At 33.3% G+C, this 7944-nt stretch overlaps 1 pseudogene; it reads right to left on the reverse strand.

Annotated features, from left to right (window-relative positions):
• LOC109343265 lies at nucleotides 3189-7539 on the reverse strand (annotated as a pseudogene).

Consider the following 7944-nt stretch of genomic DNA (forward strand, 5'->3'; position numbering starts at 1 on the left):
CAAATATTCAATCAAAAGGTACACAAATAATTAAGTTTCATCTTATTTGAAACATAGTAGAAGTAAAAAATTAAAAATTTATTTATAAAGGTAATCCGCGGATACCCGTTGTACCCACAGGTACTGAGAAATACCCGCAAAAAATCTGCACGTGGGTACCCATACGAGTATGGGCGAGTATGGATAATGCTCTCCTATTTTAAAACAGATAGCTACTACCCATGTCCATCCGTGTCCGTTGTCATCCTTAGTTGTGGCCATCGTGATTGACTTCTTATAAGTTGCTTCTTGAATGAGTAAACTTTGAGATATATATTTGCCTTTCATTTTTAGCAAAAATATGTTGTCTCAAACCATATTGTTAAATTATGTCTCGTTTCAATATTTTGTGTCACATGAGATATAATTGGTTAGAAAAATATTAAATAATTTTAATTTTAACTTCAATATTTTTTTTAATAAATCACATTTAGTGGTACATAACTTTGTGGGATAACAAATGTGTTCTCACATAACTTTGTACTTAAGAAAAGTGGGAAGATCACATATCCCAAATAGTGTCTCACTCCATGTCCCAAACTAATCAGAGTGTTCTATTTTATTACTTTTTGATTTTAAAAATTTTCTTTTATCAATATGTCAATATATGATTGACTTATGATAGAGAACGTGACATCGTTAATGACAAGTGATCCATATCCAAGAAAATTTATGTGCTTTATGGCTGCAACCAATTAAGTATTAATGGTGGATTAGGTGGTTATGTAATTGGTACCTTAGGATTTTTACCCAAAGAAACCTATATTGGTTAATTACAAATGAAGAGAGATCCTATGTTCTGACAAACTTTATTTCTTTTTGTCTCTATCTAATTAAATTACACCAACTAATATAATTCTATTTTTATGATTTTTTTATTTAATTGAATGACATATTGTAATTGGTAGGGGACACCATTGGGGATAAATCCGAGACAAGGGATCTCCATTCAATTACGAAAAGAGATCATATATTCCAAGAAACTTTGTCTCTTCTTGTCTCTGTCCAATCAAATTACACTAACTAAGATAATTTTCATCACTCATAGCAACACAAGGTAGTGCACAAAAAGGTGCCAAAAGGGTCATTTAATATTTTAATTTAATGAACTTAGGAGACTCAGAAAGTCATAAGGATTTCATGTTAAATTCAAAACTTACTTATTGTATTCAACTTTTACAATTTGATTTGCTCTCCTTAATTGTCGGTGTAAATCAACAATGATATCAGGTTATTAAGTAAGAGCCAGGGGAGACAAAAGTTAGATACTGAAAAACCGATGGCTTCCTATCACTTCAAAGCAAAAACTAGTGCAAATATATAATATGCTTCTATGTTGAATTGAGATACTATTGGAAGGATTTGTTAAGGAATTATATATTCTTTTGAGGCAAACTGAAGTATGTATATCCGATCAAGAAAATAAGTTCAAAAATTGTTTATTAACAATTATTGGTTGGTTCATTTAAAACATGTTTCATTTCCTTTAATTAAAGTGTCAGTCATGCATACCCAAAAAAACATATGAAGATTTAACCTCAATATATTGTAAATGGTCTCAACTCAATCAAAATTGTCTCACTGAAGAATACATTTGGTTTAAACCAAAAATATTGTTTTATTAACATTGAGTATTTCGGTTGATAGTGTTTGTGTTCATTTACCGACTTCATCTAGTAAGATAAATACTTGATTGTTGTAGTGTTTTTATCCGTTTAAATGTGTGTGAAATCCTTAGTTCAATTAAAGCTAGGTATTGTGTCATATTGTGTGTAAGCTTTTCTTAAGAAGGGCTGAAGGCTAACAAGGTCTAAAAGAAAACTTGTCCGGGTCCATTGATAAAACTAAACCAACCGAGTCCATTAACATTTTTGAATTGATCTTGGTTAACTGGATTAACAGCAGGAGTCTCACGTTGAGTAAAATAAAAAACTTAAGTTATGAGACTCTCTTACCTGATAGACTAGTCTTTTGGGTTATATTCTCATCATGTGCTTAAGTCTTAATAATTAATCACTTGAAAAAGAAATTCTTGAGTGAACCATCTATTCACGATTCAACATGAGAGATGAGACTTATGACACCTATCTTAACTTTCCTATCTTAATGAAGGGACTATATTACTCTTATCACCTAATAATTTGAGGGCAGTAGTAGTTTAGGGAGAAACTTCAAAATCATACAGGTTGAATTTTTTAATCTCGGTTCGATTTTTTTTTGGTATAAAAGTCCAACAATACATTCTTAAGTTTTATAATACGTTAAAATATTAAATATGTAATATCGACCTAACCCTATTTAGATATTTTTTTCCTTGATATTCTTGATATTTAAAATTACTTTAAATATTAACTAATTCAAATTAAGTCAGAAAGGTTAAAGGGATTAAAGCTCTCCCAATACCGATTTTCTCTATTCATAAAACATACATTGCAAAGAAAATTGAGATCCTTGTCAATCAAACAATAGGAGGAACTTCACAACTAGGTTGTTCTTTTTGCTCATTAATCATCCAAGAAAAATATTTATCACACGACAACATTTAAATCCTTAAAAAATATAAATATTCTATCTAAACTCGGGAATCAATCAAAAGAACATTATCAACGGAGAGGAATATAAATGGGCCGCTTAGTATTCTAGATAATAAATCCAAACTACATTAAGTACTCCATTTAGAGTTTGTTTACCAGCTAGTTATTGAAAGATAGTAGAAGGGAGGGAAAAGCTTTAAAATCATGAAATACACTTGTTAAATGACTCTCAAACCCTTTCTTTATATTTCTCTCCCTAAAAATCAACTTGTGGGAGTTACGTTTTGGAGGGGTGGAAAGGAAAGACTTGAGAGTCATAAAATAAACTTGTAAGAAGGATCCAACGTCTCCCATTTTCCTTCATTCATTTCCAAAACTCAACTTGCAAATAAATCCTTAAAATTTCTCATTTGAATGGCCCAACTTAAGCCCAAGTAAGGGTTCATTTTTTTTCTCCCAGCAGAAAAAATATAGGATTTGGGAGGGCACTTTGGGCTATAGTGAAAATGAGACAAATCGTGCTTAGCTCCCGCTCAACTCGTTAAGGATTAGTCCGAGTTGAGTTTCGAGTATAACGCGTATAGGTTGATTCTTAACGATATTTTCTTGGCTATGAAGAGAGTTTTTTTATCTGGCCTGGAAGGACATCATTGAATCACAAAGCTGAATCTACATTCAGTGATATTTACCAAATGAAGAAATGATTGAAACAATTTTGCATTTTTTGACTAATGATCACAAAGTCAAACGCAACAAGAGATAGGTTAAACAACTGCTTTGAAATCACCAAAATCATCATCTGGTATATCTTTTGTGCTTTGATTTTCTGGAGAATACTGAGGTTCTGTGTCTTCTTTAACTGCTTTCGGGGTCTCAACTTTTGAAGTGTTCTCAAGGTTCAGTTTTGGAGGAGAGTGTGTTGGAGTATTCTCCATGGTAGTGGCAGGTGAAAGTGGTGGCGGAGGAGGTGGTAACTTAATACTAGGTACAGATTCTTTTGTTTCACCCTTTTCTTCTAAGGGACTGTTTAAGCCCTGCTCGAAAAACTTGGACTTCACACTACGGCCACTTTTCTGCATATTATGAACGGAAAATATAGAAATCATGATGGTGAAAATAAAAAAAATCATGATGGTGAAAATAAAAAAACTCATGAACAGAAAATTGCAAATTTACATACATTGCTTTTAATTTGCAGAACAAGAGTCTCTCCTTCTTTCAAACTGTAATCAACTGAAGAATTTTGCTGGTACTGTTGTTCCATCTCTTCTGCAGTTGTCTTTTTGTCCAGATATCTTTAATACAATTAAGGAAAATATAAGCTTTCCATTTGTGAAAAAACAGCATGAAACTTTTATCCACTAAGCCAATGTGAAACATAAATATGCATGTAAGACTACAATGTTATGCAGATAGAGAGACAAGTGACTAAAAATCGTAAATATAACATGCTAGATGAAGGATACTTCATATGATCATGCAAGGCAGCATGGAAATCATAAGCCTCTGTTCTTTCTCGAAATCCTATGCCAATAAAAGCATGTCGAAGGCGACCACCTGCATGGTTTTAAAGACACTTGTTCATTTACCATAAGTTGGTACTAAATTTCCACATCTAATTGATAATGCAATATACAAATAAAAAAATACAGCTAAAAGGTAAAAGAAAGCATGACACTGCATGAATATATTCTTCTAGTGAAAGAGGAATTAGCTTATGACTTCAAACAAAATAGTGCCTACTAATGCTTCCATTTTGGGCTTGTACATTTTTTGTTGAAGTAGACCACGGGAGTTCTGAGAATTTTCTGCCAAAACCAACCCTCTACCAGAACCAACATTCTATGCTTCTTTAGATCACATCTGTATTGTTAGCAGCTAAAGAGAACACACATCAAGTTCGTTGAACCCTTTGAAATGAGTTTCCAAAGGCTGTCCCATTGAATAAAAAAGGAAATAAGTAAACGAAATTCTTTACAATAACATAAATTGTCCACAACCAGTGTTGCCCAATGGCGGCCATGGCGGATGGCAGTGACGGTTTTTAGGCTACCGCCATTAGCCATTTGGAAAAATCCGCCATATGGCCGTGTCTGCCTTTTGTCAAAAAAAGCCGCCATGGCGGGAATGGCAGATATTCATGTTTCTGGGCAGTTTTTTTTAAAAAATTGGGCCCAAATGTGTTTTTTTGGGCCCAGTCCATGTTTTTTAGAACTAAAACCCTAATATTTCTATGTCTAAAATTAAAACCCTCCCTCTCTCAAAACTTCCTCACCTTCCTCATCTTCCTCCTCCACTGCTCCACTGCCGCCGCCGCCACCCGCCGCCGTTGCCACCACCACCGCCGCCGCTGCCACCACCGCCGCCGCCGCCACCACCACCACCATTCATAGGTTTTTTAAGTTTTTTTTCCTTATTTGTATTTATTTATTTATCTAGTCTTCTCATATCTTTATCTGTTTTTTTTTAACAGAAAAATTATTTTTGTAGAATAAATTTTAAACAGAAAAATATTTTTTTTATTTTTTTATCTGGTCTTCTCATCTCATTATTGTATTTATTATTTTTTTCCTATTATGTTATATTTTTTATTTATTTTTTCAACCGCCATGATGACGCCCGCAACGCCTTCATGGCTGAATTTTGGCAGCCGCCATGGGCCGCCATGGGCAACACTGTCCACAACTGAATATATTCCTGCCTTATACTTTGAAAACAAACTTAATTTTTCATTCTACTTTTATCCAAGAGGAATAGAAACTCATTTATATAACTGCTCACAACATTGTGACAGATTATTGAACTCTAATCCTAAGAATTCAACCAAACAGGTTATCATGTTGTTTTATCCTATTTCCTTCATCTACAACTCCTACTACCTGGCTACCTCCCACATGGCAATAAGATGATTAAGGGAAGAAAAGAAGGCAACAACAACAACCAAACCTTAAATTTCATTGGGTGGGTCGGATACATGAATCAAACGACGCTATAATTCTCTATCACACATCATGTTCATTAGCAAGCCTTTGATATTTAAATCTTTCTTAATCGTTTCGCCTATGGCTTTTCTTGGCCTCCCTCTTCATCTAGAAATTGGAGTAACCTCCTCCATTTGATCCACTCTCCTTATTGAGACTTCTAACGGTCTCCACCACACATGTCGAAACCACCTAAAGCATGATTTTACCATCTTTTCTATTTTAGGAGCTACTCTAACTTTCTCCCTAATGTATTCTTATCTAATCATATCTTGTCTAGTATGTTCACTTATCCATTACAACATTCTCATATCTACTACATGAAGTTTATTCTCTTGTCGACATTTTACCACCCAACATTTAGTCTCATATTCTCGATCCTAAGCTCGGATAAAAGGTGAAGGTTGTGTTAGGTAGTCGACAATCAACGTAAAATGTTGTCGAATCTCTGTTAAGGTAATAAAAGAATAAGTAAATCAAAATGCAGATTAACGGCTCACCTATGTTCTCTTCTACGTGAAGAACAAAATATCTGCAAAATACAAGCAAACTTATTTCAGCATTCTGAAGTAGAAAAAGGTATGGTAACAACTAAAAGCTATCAACAGTCTTGCAAAACTACCTACTGCTGTCAATAACAGGTTCCACAGGATGTGACTCTCCTTTTCTTAGAAATGCCCGAGCATATAATTCACCTAGTTAAACATATTTCATTGTAGTAATACAAAAATTAAAATTAAAATTAAAATTAAACCATATAATCTACTTAAAGCAGATTTAGAATGGCCTTACTAGTGTTCTTATCTTCGAGTCTTATAATGCATTCTTCTCCTTTGCTAATGACTTTCAATATCCCATCCCATGCCCATTTGTTACATCCCACTCATCAGCCCAGAAATGAACTTCAAAAATATAAATACTAGGAAGGAGAAAAAAAATATAATTCAAGTAACTAAACTAACAAAAGTTACCAACAAGGCGTTACTCTAGTACTCTAGTGGTGTAAGGCCCACTAGATTCCCAGAAATACCAAAAGGTCAAGAATTTGATTCCTGAAAGTGACACTTGTTAGAAGGGACAACCATGAATCCCGAAAGGGATTAGTTCCATACCCAAAATGTGAGGGAATTCTCTTGGTAGTACCAAGAAAAACTAACAAAAGTTGAAAATCAATTGCTTCCTAAAGAACACTGTTCCACAAAGGTCTTGGAAGACCAAATAAAGTCAAATATAACAATTGTACTAAACATATCCTAACTCTAGTAAACAAAAGACATATTTTTTACAATAACACCAATAATGTATAACTTGTTTAACAAGCTAGAGTAGTACATTGGTAACTTTAACATTATGCTAAAGATATACCAAACAGATCAATAGTCATAATTTGAAGTTGATCAAAAACCTGTAAGAAGCTGCACTCATTCTTGGAGGTATCTACAATTAATTGTAGAAACCATTAGCTTGAAATCACACATTTTTTGTACTCAATGCCACCCAATAAACTCAATTAAAATAAAATTAAATAAATTCAGTGACAATAATTTTAAGCTTAAATTATGATTATGAGCACTAGCTTGTACTCTCATTCAAATTGAATTTCCCATCATTTTTTAACAAGGATCACGTAAAACAGTGTTAGACTTACTATGTAAACGTAACACTCGGGTACTTGAAAGAGAACAAGCTCAATGGGTTCTGTATCTTCGCTTTCGCCACCAATTTTCTGAATGTCAGGTTCCTTGTCCATGATTTAGAAAAGGAAACAGATAAAGATTGAAACTTTGATGGCAGTGAATTGAGAAACAGAAGAAAAGAGATCTGGGTCTGAATAATTTTGCCTTAACAGAGTTGAATTTGGGGATTAGGTTTGGTTTGGTAATTTTTGTTTGAAAGATTGAAAGGAAGGTAATCTATGGGTCCTTCTCAAAACAGAGACAACCCAGCAACGAAACAGATTTTCATCAGTGATTTATCACTGTTGGATTAGATTACCTATGCAATCGTATGGTCTTAAATTCATGGTGTGATAGGTCATCGGATTAGTAGTTTAGTGCACTGATTGATTGCTTTGGTTTTACACTTTATGTCATGGAAAAGGAGGAAAAATGTAAGATATTCTTAATGGGAAAAATGTTGGGCATATCATGGTTATTCTTAAATTTATTATTCATATGAAAATAACAACATTTTTATTTTATTCTTTATTGTATAAGAAAATGAGAAAGAAGTAAAAACAAAGAGAAAAAGTGGGAAAAAAAAGTAGATATTTGATTAAGAATAATGTAGATTGTGAGATCCAAATAAGAATAAGAATGATATACGGTATTGTGACATAAAGGTGGATGTTGTTCATATTCTATATGAAATTGTAATAAATTATAAAATAA

This window comes from Lupinus angustifolius, chromosome LG03 (genome assembly GCF_001865875.1).
Source record: "Lupinus angustifolius cultivar Tanjil chromosome LG03, LupAngTanjil_v1.0, whole genome shotgun sequence".
Classification (NCBI taxonomy): Eukaryota; Viridiplantae; Streptophyta; class Magnoliopsida; order Fabales; family Fabaceae; genus Lupinus; species Lupinus angustifolius.